This window comes from Rutidosis leptorrhynchoides, chromosome 4 (assembly GCF_046630445.1).
Source record: "Rutidosis leptorrhynchoides isolate AG116_Rl617_1_P2 chromosome 4, CSIRO_AGI_Rlap_v1, whole genome shotgun sequence".
Classification (NCBI taxonomy): Eukaryota; Viridiplantae; Streptophyta; class Magnoliopsida; order Asterales; family Asteraceae; genus Rutidosis; species Rutidosis leptorrhynchoides.
In genome coordinates this window covers 458,601,850-458,622,609 of record NC_092336.1, presented here as the reverse complement: position 1 = coordinate 458,622,609, position 20,760 = coordinate 458,601,850, and positions in this window count along the sequence as shown.

Below are 20,760 nucleotides of genomic sequence, written 5' to 3'. Positions count from 1 at the left end.
ATTGCTCGGTAGTCAATACGATATTATTAACAGTAGGTGCAGCTGGATGAACCATGATGTCACTACATAGAAGTGAACATAAGTCGGATAAGTTAACAATTATAGGGTTGAGCAATTGCAAGTATGAATAAGATAAAGTGTTGATATCACATGATATATGTAGTGACCCGAACTTTTCCATGTTTATATATATTAATTGAGATTGATGTTTACATGATTAAATGTTTCCAACATGTTAAGCAATCAAACTTGTTAAGACTTGATTAATTGAAATAGGTTTCATATAGACAATTGACCACCCAAGTTGACCGGTGATTCACGAACGTTAAAACTTGTAAAAAAACTATATGATGACATATATATGGTTATATATATAGTTAACATGATATTATGATAAGTAAACATATCATTAATTATATTAACAATGAACTACATATGTAAAAACAAGACTACTAACTTAATGATTTTGAAACGAGACATATATGTAACGTTTATCGTTGTAACGACATTTAATGTATATATATCATATTAAGAGATATTCGTACATCATAATATCATGATAATATAATAATTTAAAATCTCTTTTGATATTATAAACATTGGGTTAACAACATTTAACAAGATCGTTAACCTAAAGGTTTCAAAACAACACTTACATGTAACGACTAACGATGACTTAACGACTCAGTTAAAATGTATATACATGTAGTGTTTTAATATGTATTTATACACTTTTGAAAGACTTCAATACACTTATCAAAATACTTCTACTTAACAAAAATGCTTACAATTACATTCTCGTTCAGTTTCATCAACAATTCTACTCGTATGCACCCGTATTCGTACTCGTACAATACACAGCTTTTAGATGTATGTACTATTGGTATATACACTCCAATGATCAGCTCTTAGCAGCCCATGTGAGTCACCTAACACATGTGGGAACCATAATTTGGCAACTAGCATGAAATATCTCATAAGATTACAAAAATATGAGTAATCATTCATGACTTATTTACATGAAAACAAAATTACATATCCTTTATATCTAATCCATACACCAACGACCAAAAACACCTACAAACACTTTCATTCTTCAATTTTCTTCATCTAATTGAACTCTCTCAAGTTCTATCTTCAAGTTCTAAGTGTTCTTCATAAATTCCAAAAGTTCTAGTTTCATAAAATCAAGAATACTTTCAAGTTTGCTAGCTCACTTCCAATCTTGTAAGGTGATCATCCAACCTCAAGAAATCTTTGTTTCTTACAGTAGGTTATCATTCTAATACAAGGTAATAATCATATTCAAACTTTGGTTCAATTTCTATAACTATAACAATCTTATTTCAAGTGATGATCTTACTTGAACTTGTTTTCGTGTCATGATTTTGCTTCAAGAACTTTGAGCCATCCAAGGATCCATTGAAGCTAGATCCATTTTTCTCTTTTCCAGTAGGTTCATCCAAGGAACTTAAGGTAGTAATGATGTTCATAACATCATTCGATTCATACATATAAAGCTATCTTATTCGAAGGTTTAAACTTGTAATCACTAGAACATAGTTTAGTTAATTCTAAACTTGTTCGCAAACAAAAGTTAATCCTTCTAACTTGACTTTTAAAATCAACTAAACACATGTTCTATATCTATATGATATTCTAACTTAATGATTTAAAACCTGGAAACACGAAAAACACCGTAAAACCGGATTTACGCCGTCGTAGTAACACCGCGGGCTGTTTTGGGTTAGTTAATTAAAAACTATGATAAACTTTGATTTAAAAGTTGTTATTCTGAGAAAATGATTTTTATTATGAACATGAAACTATATCCAAAAATTATGGTTAAACTCAAAGTGGAAGTATGTTTTCTAAAATGGTCATCTAGACGTCGTTCTTTCGACTGAAATGACTACCTTTACAAAAACGACTTGTAACTTATTTTTCCGACTAGAAACCTATACTTTTTTTGTTTAGATTCATAAAATAGAGTTCAATATGAAACCATAGCAATTTGATTCACTCAAAACGGATTTAAAATGAAGAAGTTATGGGTAAAACAAGATTGGATAATTTTTCTCATTTTAACTACGTGAAAATTGGTAACAAATCTATTCCAACCATAACTTAATCAACTTGTATTATATATTATATAATCTTGAGATACCATAGACACGTATACAATGTTTCGACCTATCATGTCGACACATCTATATATATTTCGGAACAACCATAGACACTCTATATGTGAATGTTGGAGTTAGCTATACAGGGTTGAGGTTGATTCCAAAATATATATAGTTTGAGTTGTGATCAATACTGAGATACGTATACACTGGGTCGTGGATTGATTCAAGATAATATTTATCGATTTATTTCTGTACATCTAACTGTGGACAACTAGTTGTAGGTTACTAACGAGGACAGCTGACTTAATAAACTTAAAACATCAAAATATATTAAAAGTGTTGTAAATATATTTTGAACATACTTTGATATATATGTATATATTGTTATAGGTTCGTGAATCAACCAGTGGCCAAGTCTTACTTCCCGACGAAGTAAAAATCTGTGAAAGTGAGTTATAGTCCCACTTTTAAAATCTAATATTTTTGGGATGAGAATACATGCAGGTTTTATAAATGATTTACAAAATAGACACAAGTACGTGAAACTACATTCTATGGTTGAATTATCGAAATCGAATATGCCCCTTTTTATTAAGTCTGGTAATCTAAGAATTAGGGAACAGACACCCTAATTGACGCGAATCCTAAAGATAGATCTATTGGGCCTAACAAACCCCATCCAAAGTACCGGATGCTTTAGTACTTCGAAATTTATATCATATCCGAAGGGTGTCCCGGAATGATGGGGATATTCTTATATATGCATCTTGTTATTGTCGGTTACCAGGTGTTCACCATATGAATGATTTTTATCTCTATGTATGGGATGTGTATTGAAATATGAAATCTTGTGGTCTATTGTTACGATTTGATATATATAGGTTAAACCTATAACTCACCAACATTTTTGTTGACGTTTTAAGCATGTTTATTCTCAGGTGATTATTAAGAGCTTCCGCTGTCGCATACTTAAATAAGGACAAGATTTGGAGTCCATGCTTGTATGATATTGTGTAAAAACTGCATTCAAGAAACTTATTTTGTTGTAACATATTTGTATTGTAAACCATTATGTAATGGTCGTGTGTAAACAGGATATATTAGATTATCATTATTTGATAATCTACGTAAAGCTTTTTAAACCTTTATTGATGAAATAAAGGTTATGGTTTGTTTAAAAATGAATGCAGTCTTTGAAAAACGTCTCATATAGAGGTCAAAACCTCGCAACGAAATCAATTAATATGGAACGTTTTTAATCAATAAGAACGGGACATTTCAGTTGGTATCCGAGCGTTGGTCTTAGAGAACCAGAAAATTTGCATTAGTGTGTCTTATCGAGTTTGTTAGGATGCATTAGTGAGTCTGGACTTCGACCGTGTTTTCTTTAAAAATGATTGCTTAACATTTTTGTTGGAAACTATATATTTTTAACATATGAATATTATGTGATATATTAATCTCTTAACGTGTTTGATATTATGTGATAGATGTCTACCTCTAGAACAAGTCCCATTGACTCACCTAATAATAATGAAGAGTCAAATGTAAATTGGAATGATTTGTGGACTGATTCACAAGTTCCCGAAGAGGAACCGGAAGAAGAGTCGGAACCGGAAGAAGAATCGGAACCGGAAGAAGAGTCGGAACCGGAAGAAGAATCGGAACCGGAAGAAGAATCGGAACCGGATGAAGAAATAGAACCGGTGGGGGAAATAATAAAACGGTTAAGTAAAAGAAAATCCTCAACCAACCGACCAAAGTTAATTATGGTCAATGGTGTTTCCGCCAAGGAAGCAAAATATTGGGAGGATTACCAATTCTCCGATGAATCGGATTCCGACGAGAATTCCGATGATGTTATAGAAATTACCCCAACTGAATTTAAAAAGGCAAAAGAAAATAATAAGGGAAAGGGCATAAAAATAGAGAAATCTAATTCCAACCCCGATGAACTTTATATGTATCGTCAACCCCCGAAGTCCTTAAGTTGTAACAATGACCCGGTAACCTCTAAACCACCAGGTTTTTCTAAACCAATGTGGACAACGACGGCTCGTATTAGGGGAACATCATATATCCCTAGAAACTTGGCAAAACGAACCAAAACCGAAGAAGAAGAAACGAGCGAGTCGGAATAAGATAGTTGTATTCGTGTGGTGTAATATATGGAATATAGTGTTCTTATGCTTTATGATATATGTAAAAATTGCTTGTATTAATAAGTATTTTTTTTTATGAATCTAACTCTTGTCTATTTTACAGTTTAAAAACACAAAATGGATAGACAACCCAATATTTTAAGAGACCTACCCGGAGACATGATTGATGAAATCTTGTCTAGAGTCGGCCAGAATTCTTCGGCACAACTATTTAAGGCGAGATCAGTTTGTAAGACATTCGAAGAACGTTCCAAGAATGTCTTGGTTTATAAGAGACTTTCGTTTGAAAGATGGGGGATATCACATTGGGAAACCCATAAGTTACGATGTGTTTACTTTGACGCATATATTGCGGGGAACCCAAATGCTATTTTACGCAACGGGTTAAGAAATTATTTTGACTCAATATATCCGAATATTGGACTTCGTGATTTAGAAAAAGCGGCTAACATGCAACATAAAGAAGCATGTTATGCTTACGGATTAGTAATGTTCGCTTCTCACCAAAGTGAGAACAAGAACATCGGGCTACAACTATTAAACAAAACGTTTCCACAAGTGACGGAGTCGGTAATTGGGGTAAGAAATGAGGTTTTTAGATTATTACGGGACTGTTGGACATTACGTAACCCTCGTCCCTTTGATGACGTTACAACACGCTGTCTTATCAACGGCCATAACGGTTATGTTGCACAAGACCAAGGATGGGAAGTAGTCCTAGTAAAACCAGAATGCATGACTTGTTTCTGGACGTATGAATTACGTGTATTTATTGCCTTTGCTGAACGACTTGTGTACTAGCTAGAATTGTCTTCACAACTATCTTGTATCAAAGTTATTGTGTGCTATATTTCATGCTTTATGTAAAATAAGCGGTATTGTAAGTTTGTAAAATATTGTATAAAAGTTTGAACGCGAAATATTATTATAATCAGTTTTTCATATAGAATTGTAGTAGTTGAATTGTATATTAGCTACTAAGTATGAACTTAACGGGTAGGTACTACCCGAATTTAAACTTATAAAACGCTAATATGAAGAAAAAGCTTTTATAAATGAGTTCATATTATGCTACGAAATACTATTAACTACTCTTAATATTCTGTATGATTAACTTGTTCCATTTAACTATTTTGAAGGAAATGGCACCGACTACTCGACACACCGTGAATATGAATGAAGAGGAATTCCGTACTTTTCTAGCTTCAAACATAGCCGCAGTACAGGCTGCGCTACATACCAACAATAACCTTGGATCTAGCAGTACAGGAAATCGTGTAGGATGCACCTACAAAGAATTCACTGCCTGCAAACCTTTGGAATTTGATGGAACCGAAGGACCGATCGGATTGAAACGGTGGACCGAGAAGGTTGAATCGGTGTTTGCCATAAGTAAGTGTACTGAAGAGGACAAAGTGAAGTACGCTATGCATACCTTCACAGGTTCTGCGTTAACATGGTGGAATACCTATCTAGAGCAAGTGGGACAAGATGATGCGTACGCACTACCGTGGTCAGCATTCAAGCACTTGATGAACGAGAAGTACCGTCCCAGAACCGAGGTCAATAAGCTCAAGACAGAACTTAGAGGGTTACGAACCCAAGGATTTGATATTACCACGTACGAAAGACGATTCACAGAATTGTGCCTATTGTGTCCGGGAGCATTCGAAGATGAGGAAGAGAAGATCGACGCGTTTGTGAAAGGATTACCGGAAAGAATCCAAGAAGATATAAGTTCACACGAGCCCGCCTCCATACAACAGGCATGTAGAATGGCTCACAAACTAGTGAACCAGATTGAAGAAAGAATTAAAGAACAGACTGCTGAAGAGGCCAATGTGAAGCAAGTCAAAAGAAAGTGGGAGGAAAACGGTGATAAGAATCACCAATACAACAACAACAGCAATTACAACAATAATCGCAACAATTATCCCAACAATCGCAACATCAATCGCAACTACAACAAACGGCCCAACAACAACAACAACAACAACAACAACAGCAACTACAACAATCACCCCAACAACAATAATAACCGCAACAACAACAACAATCAGAAGCAACTATGCCAAAGGTGTGAAAAGAATCACTCGGGGTTCTGCACCAAATTTTGCAACAAGTGTAAAAGAAATGGTCATAGCGCGGCGAAGTGTGAGGTCTACGGACCAGGGGTTAATAGAACGAAAGGAACAAATGGCGTCGGAACGAGTAATGGCGGAGCAAGTAGTGTCGGAGCAAGTTATGCCAATGTAGTTTGTTATAAATGTGGAAAACCAGGCCACATTATTAGAAATTGCCCGAACCAGGAGAACACGAATGGACAAGGCCGTGGAAGAGTTTTCAATATTAATGCGGTAGAGGCACAGGAAGACCCGGAGCTTGTTACGGGTACGTTTCTTATTGACAATAAATCTGCTTACGTTTTATTTGATTCGGGTGCGGATAGAAGCTATATGAGTAGAGATTTTTGTGCTAAATTAAGTTGTCCATTGACGCCTTTGGATAGTAAATTTTTACTCGAATTAGCAAATGGTAAATTAATTTCAGCAGATAATATATGTCGAAATCGAGAAATTAAACTGGTTAGCGAAACATTTAAGATTGATTTGATACCAGTAGAGTTAGGGAGTTTTGATGTGATAATCGGTATGGACTGGTTGAAAGAAGTGAAAGCGGAGATCGTTTGTTACAAAAATGCAATTCGCATTATACGAGAAAAAGGAAAACCCTTAATGGTGTACGGAGAAAAGGGCAACACGAAGCTACATCTTATTAGTAATTTGAAGGCACAAAAACTAATAAGAAAAGGTTGCTATGCTGTTCTAGCACACGTCGAGAAAGTACAAACTGAAGAAAAGAGCATCAATGATGTTCCCATTGCAAAAGAATTTCCCGATGTATTTCCGAAAGAATTACCGGGATTACCCCCACATCGATCCGTTGAATTTCAAATAGATCTTGTACCAGGAGCTGCACCAATAGCTCGTGCTCCTTACAGACTCGCACCCAGCGAGATGAAAGAACTGCAAAGCCAATTACAAGAACTTTTAGAGCGTGGTTTCATTCGACCAAGCACATCACCGTGGGGAGCTCCTGTTTTGTTTGTCAAGAAGAAAGATGGTACATTCAGGTTGTGTATCGACTACCGAGAGTTGAACAAACTTACCATCAAGAACCGCTACCCACTACCGAGAATCGACGACTTATTTGATCAACTACAAGGCTCGTCTGTTTATTCAAAGATTGACTTACGTTCCGGGTATCATCAAATGCGGGTGAAAGAAGATGATATTCCAAAGACTGCTTTCAGAACACGTTACGGTCATTACGAGTTTATGGTCATGCCGTTTGGTTTAACTAATGCACCAGCTGTGTTCATGGACCTTATGAACCGAGTGTGTGGACCATACCTTGACAAGTTTGTCATTGTTTTCATTGATGACATACTTATTTACTCAAAGAATGACCAAGAACACGGTGAACATTTGAGAAAGGTGTTAGAAGTATTGAGGAAGGAAGAATTGTACGCTAAGTTTTCAAAGTGTGCATTTTGGTTGGAAGAAGTTCAATTCCTCGGTCACATAGTGAACAAAGAAGGTATTAAGGTGGATCCGGCAAAGATAGAAACTGTTGAAAAATGGGAAACCCCGAAAACTCCGAAACACATACGCCAGTTTTTAGGACTAGCTGGTTACTACAGAAGGTTCATCCAAGACTTTTCCAGAATAGCAAAACCCTTGACTGCATTAACGCATAAAGGGAAGAAATTTGAATGGAATGATGAACAAGAGAAAGCGTTTCAGTTATTGAAGAAAAAGCTAACTACGGCACCTATATTGTCATTGCCTGAAGGGAATGATGATTTTGTGATTTATTGTGACGCATCAAAGCAAGGTCTCGGTTGTGTATTAATGCAACGAACGAAGGTGATTGCTTATGCGTCTAGACAATTGAAGATTCACGAACAAAATTATACGACGCATGATTTGGAATTAGGCGCGGTTGTTTTTGCATTAAAGACTTGGAGGCACTACTTATATGGGGTCAAAAGTATTATATATACCGACCACAAAAGTCTTCAACACATATTTAATCAGAAACAACTGAATATGAGGCAGCGTAGGTGGATTGAATTATTGAATGATTACGATTTTGAGATTCGTTATCACCCGGGGAAGGCAAATGTGGTAGCCGATGCCTTGAGCAGGAAGGATAGAGAACCCATTCGAGTAAAATCTATGAATATAATGATTCATAATAACATTACTACTCAAATAAAGGAGGCGCAACAAGGAGTTTTAAAAGAGGGAAATTTAAAGGATGAAATACCCAAAGGATCGGAGAAACATCTTAATATTCGGGAAGACGGAACCCGGTATAGGGCTGAAAGGATTTGGGTACCAAAATTTGGAGATATGAGAGAAATGGTACTTAGAGAAGCTCATAAAACCAGATACTCAATACATCCTGGAACGGGGAAGATGTACAAGGATCTCAAGAAACATTTTTGGTGGCCGGGTATGAAAGCCGATGTTGCTAAATACGTAGGAGAATGTTTGACGTGTTCTAAGGTCAAAGCTGAGCATCAGAAACCATCAGGTCTACTTCAACAACCCGAAATCCCGGAATGGAAATGGGAAAACATTACCATGGATTTCATCACTAAATTGCCAAGGACTGCAAGTGGTTTTGATACTATTTGGGTAATAGTTGATCGTCTCACCAAATCAGCACACTTCCTACCAATAAGAGAAGATGACAAGATGGAGAAGTTAGCACGACTGTATTTGAAGGAAGTCGTCTCCAGACATGGAATACCAATCTCTATTATCTCTGATAGGGATGGCAGATTTATTTCAAGATTCTGGCAGACATTACAGCAAGCATTAGGAACTCGTCTAGACATGAGTACTGCCTATCATCCACAAACTGATGGGCAGAGCGAAAGGACGATACAAACGCTTGAAGACATGCTACGAGCATGTGTTATTGATTTCGGAAACAGTTGGGATCGACATCTACCGTTAGCAGAATTTTCCTACAACAACAGCTACCATTCAAGCATTGAGATGGCGCCGTTTGAAGCACTTTATGGTAGAAAGTGCAGGTCTCCGATTTGTTGGAGTGAGGTAGGGGATAGACAGATTACGGGTCCGGAGATTATATAAACATGGAAAAGTTTGGGTCACTACAGGAAACATCTCAGGACATAGAGTAGAAAGTTCAAGAAAACGGTTGGTGTAGTTTTCAATATTAGTACCCTTCACCTTGAGTTCCCAGAACTCAACTTCAAGTTTCTGAACTTGACTTCGAGGACAGAATTTATTAATCATCATGCTTTTGAGTTTGTCCCATGGAATTGCATTAGCATTGTCAATTCCTACGGACTTGGCATGAGCAGACCACCAAGTTAAAGCATTACCACCCAATGAGCTAGTGGCATACTTTACTCGATCGTTATCACCACAGTTGCAAATACGGAAAATAGACTCCATCTTCTCGAACCAACGAACTTGTTCAACAGCTTCTTCATTTCCCTTGAATGCGGGAGGGTGACAGTTTGTGAAGTCCTTGTATGAACAAGGTTTCGGTTGAGGATTAGCATTATTAACTTGAGTGTTTCCTTGTGCGGCAGTGAGTAACTGTTGGAATTGCTCGGTAGTCAATACGATATTGTTAACAGTAGGTGCAGCTGGATGAACCATGATGTCACTACATAGAAGTGAACATAAGTCGGATAAGTTAACAATTATAGGGTTGAGCAATTGCAAGTATGAATAAGATAAAGTGTTGATATCACATGATATATGTAGTGACCCGAACTTTTCCATGTTTATATATATTAATTGAGATTGATGTTTACATGATTAAATGTTTCCAACATGTTAAGCAATCAAACTTGTTAAGACTTGATTAATTGAAATAGGTTTCATATAGACAATTGACCACCCAAGTTGACCGGTGATTCACGAACGTTAAAACTTGTAAAAAAACTATATGATGACATATATATGGTTATATATATAGTTAACATGATATTATGATAAGTAAACATATCATTAATTATATTAACAATGAACTACATATGTAAAAACAAGACTACTAACTTAATGATTTTGAAACGAGACATATATGTAACGTTTATCGTTGTAACGACATTTAATGTATATATATCATATTAAGAGATATTCGTACATCATAATATCATGATAATATAATAATTTAAAATCTCTTTTGATATTATAAACATTGGGTTAACAACATTTAACAAGATCGTTAACCTAAAGGTTTCAAAACAACACTTACATGTAACGACTAACGATGACTTAACGACTCAGTTAAAATGTATATACATGTAGTGTTTTAATATGTATTTATACACTTTTGAAAGACTTCAATACACTTATCAAAATACTTCTACTTAACAAAAATGCTTACAATTACATTCTCGTTCAGTTTCATCAACAATTCTACTCGTATGCACCCGTATTCGTACTCGTACAATACACAGCTTTTAGATGTATGTACTATTGGTATATACACTCCAATGATCAGCTCTTAGCAGCCCATGTGAGTCACCTAACACATGTGGGAACCATCATTTGGCAACTAGCATGAAATATCTCATAAGATTACAAAAATATGAGTAATCATTCATGACTTATTTACATGAAAACAAAATTACATATCCTTTATATCTAATCCATACACCAACGACCAAAAACACCTACAAACACTTTCATTCTTCAATTTTCTTCATCTAATTGAACTCTCTCAAGTTCTATCTTCAAGTTCTAAGTGTTCTTCATAAATTTCAAAAGTTCTAGTTTCATAAAATCAAGAATACTTTCAAGTTTGCTAGCTCACTTCCAATCTTGTAAGGTGATCATCCAACCTCAAGAAATCTTTGTTTCTTACAGTAGGTTATCATTCTAATACAAGGTAATAATCATATTCAAACTTTGGTTCAATTTCTATAACTATAACAATCTTATTTCAAGTGATGATCTTACTTGAACTTGTTTTCGTGTCATGATTTTGCTTCAAGAACTTTGAGCCATCCAAGGATCCATTGAAGCTAGATCCATTTTTCTCTTTTCCAGTAGGTTCATCCAAGGAACTTAAGGTAGTAATGATGTTCATAACATCATTCGATTCATACATATAAAGCTATCTTATTCGAAGGTTTAAACTTGTAATCACTAGAACATAGTTTAGTTAATTCTAAACTTGTTCGCAAACAAAAGTTAATCCTTCTAACTTGACTTTTAAAATCAACTAAACACATGTTCTATATCTATATGATATTCTAACTTAATGATTTAAAACCTGGAAACACGAAAAACACCGTAAAACCGGATTTACGCCGTCGTAGTAACACCGCGGGCTGTTTTGGGTTAGTTAATTAAAAACTATGATAAACTTTGATTTAAAAGGTGTTATTCTGAGAAAATGATTTTTATTATGAACATGAAACTATATCCAAAAATTATGGTTAAACTCAAAGTGGAAGTATGTTTTCTAAAATGGTCATCTAGACGTCGTTCTTTCGACTGAAATGACTACCTTTACAAAAACGACTTGTAACTTATTTTTCCGACTAGAAACCTATACTTTTTTTGTTTAGATTCATAAAATAGAGTTCAATATGAAACCATAGCAATTTGATTCACTCAAAACGGATTTAAAATGAAGAAGTTATGGGTAAAACAAGATTGGATAATTTTTCTCATTTTAACTACGTGAAAATTGGTAACAAATCTATTCCAACCATAACTTAATCAACTTGTATTATATATTATATAATCTTGAGATACCATAGACACGTATACAATATTTCGACCTATCATGTCGACACATCTATATATATTTCGGAACAACCATAGACACTCTATATGTGAATGTTGGAGTTAGCTATACAGGGTTGAGGTTGATTCCAAAATATATATAGTTTGAGTTGTGATCAATACTGAGATACGTATACACTGGGTCGTGGATTGATTCAAGATAATATTTATCGATTTATTTCTGTACATCTAACTGTGGACAACTAGTTGTAGGTTACTAACGAGGACAGCTGACTTAATAAACTTAAAACATCAAAATATATTAAAAGTGTTGTAAATATATTTTGAACATACTTTGATATATATGTATATATTGTTATAGGTTCGTGAATCAACCAGTGGCCAAGTCTTACTTCCCGACGAAGTAAAAATCTGTGAAAGTGAGTTATAGTCCCACTTTTAAAATCTAATATTTTTGGGATGAGAATACATGCAGGTTTTATAAATGATTTACAAAATAGACACAAGTACGTGAAACTACATTCTATGGTTGAATTATCGAAATCGAATATGCCCCTTTTTATTAAGTCTGGTAATCTAAGAATTAGGGAACAGACGCCCTAATTGACGCGAATCCTAAAGATAGATCTATTGGGCCTAACAAACCCCATCCAAAGTACCGGATGCTTTAGTACTTCGAAATTTATATCATATCCGAAGGGTGTCCCGGAATGATGGGGATATTCTTATATATGCATCTTGTTATTGTCGGTTACCAGGTGTTCACCATATGAATGATTTTTATCTCTATGTATGGGATGTGTATTGAAATATGAAATCTTGTGGTCTATTGTTACGATTTGATATATATAGGTTAAACCTATAACTCACCAACATTTTTGTTGACGTTTTAAGCATGTTTATTCTCAGGTGATTATTAAGAGCTTCCGCTGTCGCATACTTAAATAAGGACAAGATTTGGAGTCCATGCTTGTATGATATTGTGTAAAAACTGCATTCAAGAAACTTATTTTGTTGTAACATATTTGTATTGTAAACCATTATGTAATGGTCGTGTGTAAACAGGATATATTAGATTATCATTATTTGATAATCTACGTAAAGCTTTTTAAACCTTTATTGATGAAATAAAGGTTATGGTTTGTTTAAAAATGAATGCAGTCTTTGAAAAACGTCTCATATAGAGGTCAAAACCTCGCAACGAAATCAATTAATATGGAACGTTTTTAATCAATAAGAACGGGACATTTCAATATACATAAAACACTTTATTTTATTAAGGAACGAGGCGTTAAATAAGCCTTTTAATACACGATTCAGAAATAGAAATAGTTTAAGGCATAGCCTTTACATAGATGGAAAATGTAAAGAATAACTAAGAAATATTAAGATTGAAGTAGTCTTCATATCTCTTCTTCTCGTCCTCAAACTGCTTCATTACTTTGTCCATGTTATTCTTCACAAGTTTCTCTAGCCTTCCGGTTTGAGAATCGAGGGACTCTTTCATAAACTTCTCATATCGCTCGTTCTTTTCTTTTTGCTTTTCGTAGAGGTACTCGAGATTGTCGTAAAGGTTGGTAACACGACTGTTAACGGTATTGGTGTCACACTCCCTTAAAGCAAGCTGTTTGTCAACTCGACTCCTCTCCATTTTCATTCGAAAATCAACATCCTCTTTGAGATAAGCAAGGGATTGCTTCCCCCAATGGGTGTTGCATTCTTCCTCATACCTTAGCATCATTAACTCTTTTCTTAGCTTAACGTTCTCTTCCATAAGTTTCTCCATTCGAAGCTCCACTCTCGCCACGTGGCGAAGCAGACCTCCAATGTTCCGCTCGGTATCATTTCGTAGGCTCATGATTTCATACTTAGCACCATCATAAAAAGGAGATCGGGCTCTCTTCCTTGATGGACCAACTTCTTCATGACGTTTTCCCTTATTTTCGATTCTCGGAGTTGAGTAGTATTGAGGAGACCCATTAGGAATAGTATTTGGGCTATAGTTTGGTGATGGTGAAGCAGGACTGTAGGAAGGACTTCGAACAGGTCTCGAAGTTGCAGAGTGTCCAACACCTACTTCGGTGGTAGGGTTGTGAGTTGCCTTGTTGAGCTTGTTAACGCTTGAGCTTGACATCCTATCATTAGGAAAGAGACTCTGATTAGAATCTTTAAGTCAAGTTTAGTAAAGCATAAGTGTTAAGATTATAGGGCAATCCTAAGTGCTTTAAGTCTATGGCAGGAAAGGTTATAGTTTCCTAGATTGCTAAGGCAACCTAGCTAACAAATAAGGCACACATAAAAATGCAATCCTGGTTCTCTATAACAGCCTGGTTATGCTCTCATACCAATCTATCACACCCCCAGTTAGGGCCTGGGCGAAATGTGACTTAATATCAAATAAACCAACATATTATAATATACGAGAACAATACTACATGATAAAATCAAACTTTATTGAGAGTACGCAGCAGAATAAATGAAATGTCGTTACAATGACGGAAATAGAAATATAGTAAATGTTCAAATGCAATAGTAATAAATGCGATATCTCTTGATCCTATGTCCAAGTAGCATCACATAAGCAGTAGATAAGTTACTTGATCAAACAGCACCTGAGACAAAACATGCTAAAGTGTCAACCAAAAAGGTTGAGTGAAGTTCATAGGTTTAACAAATAAGTTTAACCATTATTTTAGACCACAAGATTTAGTTTATAAAGTTGATCTCGCAGGGATCAAAAACTTATGCCAATTCATGATATTTAGACTAAACGTTCAAGTTTGCCCCAAAGACAAGTTGTGAATATACTTGTCGGATTAATTTCATTATTAAGTAATACAAAGACTTAGTCAAATGTATCGGGGACGTTACTCCCGATAGGCCTACCCCCAATAATTAAGTATGCATTCAACGAGCAATTAAAAATATCACTGTAGGGACTTAGTCGGACATAGCCGGGTATAGCATAGTTTTAACAGTTGGTACTTGTGTCTAAATTGTAAAATGTAAAAAAAAAAAAACAGCATGTGTCTCACCCCAATAAAAGTAAGTAAGTTTGCTAGCAATAAAGAGTGGGGCTATGAATTCACCTTAGTAAGTAGAGAGAGATGGTTATTCCTCAAAATAGAAAGTTTGAATGAACGTGAGCAGAAAGTCAACCTAAGGACATTTAAGAGTAGTTAAGTGTTTTGCCCAAATTTAAGTTAAGTATGAAAGTGTTTTAAGTATAGTTTGTTTTACTAAGTTTCCCTTCCTAGTAAGTTACTATTTCCATTTTTAGTAAGTTTATAATTAGAAAGTTTCTATTTTAAAAGTGTTTCCATTTTAGGATATTTGCCATATTATATATACTTCCAATCACCACTTTCCCTTCGAATGGCCATTTCAGGTCTAGGGGCTTGAGCTATAGGATCCTTTAAATTGGAAAATCCAAACCCTTCCTCCTAGAGTTTCGTAGAAATCATTCGTCAAGAAAGTTCGAAGATCTATATATCCAATATATATATCCCAAAACGTTTATATGTGTTATAATGTAAGTAGTAGGTTATAAGTGTTTGTAATAGTAATAGTGTATAAATATTATATAGTAGTAATAGTAGTATTAGGGTTTCATTAATTAATTAGGTTTAATTAATTAAAGTATTTAATGATTAGGGTTTTGTAATAAGTGTTTAGGTTTAGGCTTTAGTGTAGTAATGATTAGGTAATGATCAGGGTTTTATTAAATTAGGGTTTAATTAATGTATTAGGGTTTAGTAAATTAGGGTTTAATAATTAGGGTTAGGTTTAGGGTTTTAATTAATGTAGTATAGTTTATGTGTAGTATGTATATATATATATATATATATATATATATATATATATATATATATATATATATATATATATATATATATTATATATATATATATATGTATATTTCGTGTATATGTATATATATATATAATATTTATATTTTTTTATATATACCGTATATATGTATGTATGTATATAAAAATATATTTTTTACATGTATATATATATGTATCGATTTGTATATGTATATATATGTTTATTTTGTTTCCATAATTAACACAAACAAATCTTTATCCAATCACCTAGGTTTTAAAGATCAAACTTCCTTTTCCCTTTTTTTTTCTTTTGGTCGACATACATATACATACATATTAAATTTTTTTTTTCATTCATATATATAGATCTATGTGTGTTCATGTATATATTGTATATGTTTATGAATTAACAAGTTTATAACATGAATATGAATTAAACAAAGATCAAAGATTATGTAAATAAGATAGGGTTTATGTTATACCTTTGAAGATTCGAAGAGGAATAACAAAGAAAGATGAAACACTTGAAGATTGAAGATCAAAGCACTCTAACAACCAAGAACACCTTGAAGATTCTTGAAGAACGCGAAGAATGACTTGAAGATCACTTGAAAAAACCCTTGAAGGTGGTAGTGGATTTCGATGGTGGTGGTGGTTGAATTTTCGGTTTTGGTCGAAAATTAGAGAGGGAGAGAGGAGAGATTTGAGAGAGAATTTGTTGTTATGATTTGGTACAATGAAAAGGTTTAGGTTAGGTCTCTATTTATAGGGAGGTTAGGAAAATTCTAGAATTAGGGTTAGGGTTAGATTTACTTAGGGAACAAGTTGGACTTGGAGAGGAAGTTAAACTTAGGGAACAAGGCAAGTAAATGAGGAGGTGATGGTTGCTTGATTTGGCCGAAAATTGGGAGGGCAATTTTGACATTTCGCCTATTTTTTTTTTTAAATTTTCGGCCCATGCATGCATGGGAGGGTTTTGGAATTTTTCACTTTAAACCTTGGACTTTAATTTAGCTTAAATAATCCCTAAACTTATTTAAGATTAATTAGTTAATTACATTAAGTTTTAGTTTATTACATCTTGTTCACAAAATTTTATTAGCTTATTATTTTTATTAACTTGTCAATTAATGTACAAAGTTAATTATTATATTTTATAATTCTTAAAACTTAACAATTATCGATTAAAGTTTAATTATTAAGTTTAATTATATTGTTGGGCATTTAATATGAAAAAATATAGAATGGAAAAATGAGGGTCGTTATAATTACTCATTGACTTAAGTCTCTTCGAAGAACCATTATATTTGTTCGTTAAAACCTATTCATATACTCATCCGCACTTTGTAACGAGAATTACCCTACCAATTACCAGAAATCAGCAATCAGTATATTGAAATCTTGCAGCATGTTTACATCAACAGTTATATGTATACATATAACATTTATCTTTTAGAATTATGAACTTTCATCCTGAAATTTTGAAAAGCACCCAGTCTACGAATCAATAATTTAAAGTTTGAAAAAAGCTGAATGAAGCAGAAAAAAACTGTAAACGACCTTAACAGTCAAAAGTTTGATGATAAAGAAGGATACGTTGGAAAAGCTCAGAAAAGTTGGAACTGGAAAACAGATTGAGCTAACCACGAAGGAGACCAAGGACAAATACAAGGACCACACCCTATATTCAAAGAATCCAGGTAATTCTGGATCCGTTGAAATCTTTAGAGAATATCTTGCTCCGAAGTCATGTTAAAATCTTGCGGAAAATTTTTCTTCATCAACCTTCGAACTTGGAAATTCAAAATATCATCATAAATATCTTCGATATTTCTGAAGATATTTTCATAAATATTCTCGTCCGAAATTATATACCTCTTCGTGCTTCCTGTGTTTCATTATATTGGAAACTTCTGTAAAATTTAAGTTTAATTTATGAATGAATTCTAGAGAAATGTAAAGAAATTGATGCATGAATTAGTATAATATAATGACACTTGATCAACGTGATTATATTACAGTAAGTCATGCTGAATTTCTAATGGAATGTGATGATTCACAGATCATACCGTCATCATGTGCCATGTTACATGAATCTTACATTCTATCTAATCTATAAACATATCAAGAACATATTTTCTTGATAGTCCTATCATTTCTCTTGAATTCGGGTAATTTGACAAATCAAATCGTGCGATTACATTCTTTATTGTTTAGAACATTAAGTTCATTCAAAGTTCCATACTTACGAATTCTGGACTGTTACTCGCTTTACTAGAGATCGAGAAGAGAATAAAAAGGCAAAGAGCTCCAAAATATAAGAGAAAATATAAAGCCCAACAACAACACAGGAATTACAAACCGTGGATATTAATACGAATAGCAATATAAAGACACGGTAGAATTAAGAATAGTATCACCCCAAGGTAATAGTAGAAGTAAACAGATTTTTCTGGTGGAAGATTGAAAAGAAGGATGACAAAAATGATAATTAGGAAAATATCAAGGATTAGAACGGAATTAAGCATCTCACAATCTTTTAGATGTATGAATTGAGGAAGAAAGTATAGGAGTGGTGAGAATAATGGAACGGAAGAGTTTAATTTATAATGAAAATATCAAACAGAGTAATCGAGGCAGATCACAGTATTTAATTATAGATATCTTAATTCCCTTAAGTCCCGAAGAATCAGAATTTTTAGATTTCAAAGATTATCTTTAAATCCCTGGAATTCCGGAAATCAAATGTGAATACGTCACCGGTTAAGACAAACCTTCATTTACTCATCTCACTCTTTTGTGATAGCTTCACTCATACTGAAAGGACGCGTTCATATACATTATAAACGATTCACAATAGTTGATTACATCGCGAGGTATTTGACCTCTATATGATACGTTTTACAAACATTGCATTCGTTCTTAAAAGACAAACTTTCTTTACATCAAAAATTGACGGCATGCATACCATTTCATATTACATCCAACTATAATTGACTTAATATTAATCTTGATGAACTAAACGACTCGAATGCAACGTCTTTCAAAGTATGTCATGAATGACTCCAGGTAATATCCTTAAAATGAGCTAATGCACAGCGGAAGATTTCTTTCATACCTGAGAATAAACATGCTTAAAAGTGTCAACCAAAAGGTTGGTGAGTTCATAGGTTTATCATAACAATCATTTCAATATTTTAATAGACCACAAGATTTCCATTTATAAACATATGTACACTCGCAAGTGTATAAAAGTATTCTATAAGTTGTAGGCACCCGGTAACAAGCCTTAACGTTCATGTTTTACCCTCTGAAGTACACCAGATCAGGTGTGTTTAAAATAACCTCGAAGTACTAAAGCATCCCATAGTCAGGATGGGGTTTGTCAGGCCCAATAGATCTATCTTCAGGATTCGCGCCTACCGTACATAGACAAGTAGTTTAATGTTACCAAGCTAAGGGTATATTTCTGGTTTAAACCCACATAGAGTTAGTGTTAGTACTTGTGCCTATTTCGTAAAACATTTATAAAACAGCGCATGTATTCTCAGCCCAAAAATATATATATTGCAAAAGCAATTAAAAAGGGAGCAAATGAAACTCACAATACTGTATTTCGTAGCAATTATGTATATCACGGCACTGAACAAATGCAGGGTTTGTCTCGGATTTACGAACGTATCAATATTGTGATTCAATATTGCAGGAAAGTACGTAGACGCAACGAAAATGATAAACGTTAGGTTGACCTCACGAGCAATACCCTCGATCAATACCCATAACCTCCATAGCTATAAACCATAATTTCCTTAGCTCTATCCCGTTTGAAAACTTATTTTGAAATCGTCTGAATATAACTCCGTCGTAGTATTTTATGTATACTAATAATATCTTGAAATAATACAAAGAAAATATATATATGTAATTCGATTAAGAGAGTTTAGAGAAATATATTTTCAAGTTTCTATAAAATAATGAAAACTATTGAATTCTATTTATAATAGATTTTTGAATTATTAAGGTGAATTATTAAAGTATGAATTATTAAAGTGAATTATTAAAGTATGAATTATTAAAGTGAATTATTAAAGTATGAATTATTAAAGTGAATTATTAAAATATGAATTATTAAAGTGAATTATTAAAGTATGAATTATTAAAGTGAATTATTAAAGTATAAATTATTAAAGTTAATGTAAAGTAAAAGTAAGTAAATGTAAAGTTAAAGTATATAGTAAAAGTATAAAACTATGTACGTATAATACGCGTATAAATATATATAATATTAATTTAAATCGTTATATATATTTAATAAAATAAAATATAAATATCGTTATCTTTATCATACTGGTTAAGTAATGAGTTTTCAAAAGTAGTTTTAGATATTTATAAAAGATATATACGTTTTAATAATAAAGTTCTTTTTAAACTGAAAACGTTTTTTGTACTTTTGAAACTAAATCAAATAAATATGATAATTTTGTTTTCCAAAACTAAATATATTTAAGAATCATTTTGTTAAAAGGTTAAAATAATAGAAATCGTTATATCATAAAACATTTTAGAAAAGTAGAATTATATATATTCATAATAGGTTACAAGTTTTTAAATTACAGTCTGTTGGTGAAGCATGGGGTAAAGTCCAAAGGTTAAATAAACGTATGAAATCATCTTAATGAAAAATGTCGAGTTACTTAACTTGTCAATATCCAACATCTAAGTTATTTACACTCCACGTTCTTATTTTCATATTAAATAAAATGAAAGTTAACATAGTTATCTTATCAAGGTCACGAGAAAAATATTATAAAACATGCCTTGTAAATTA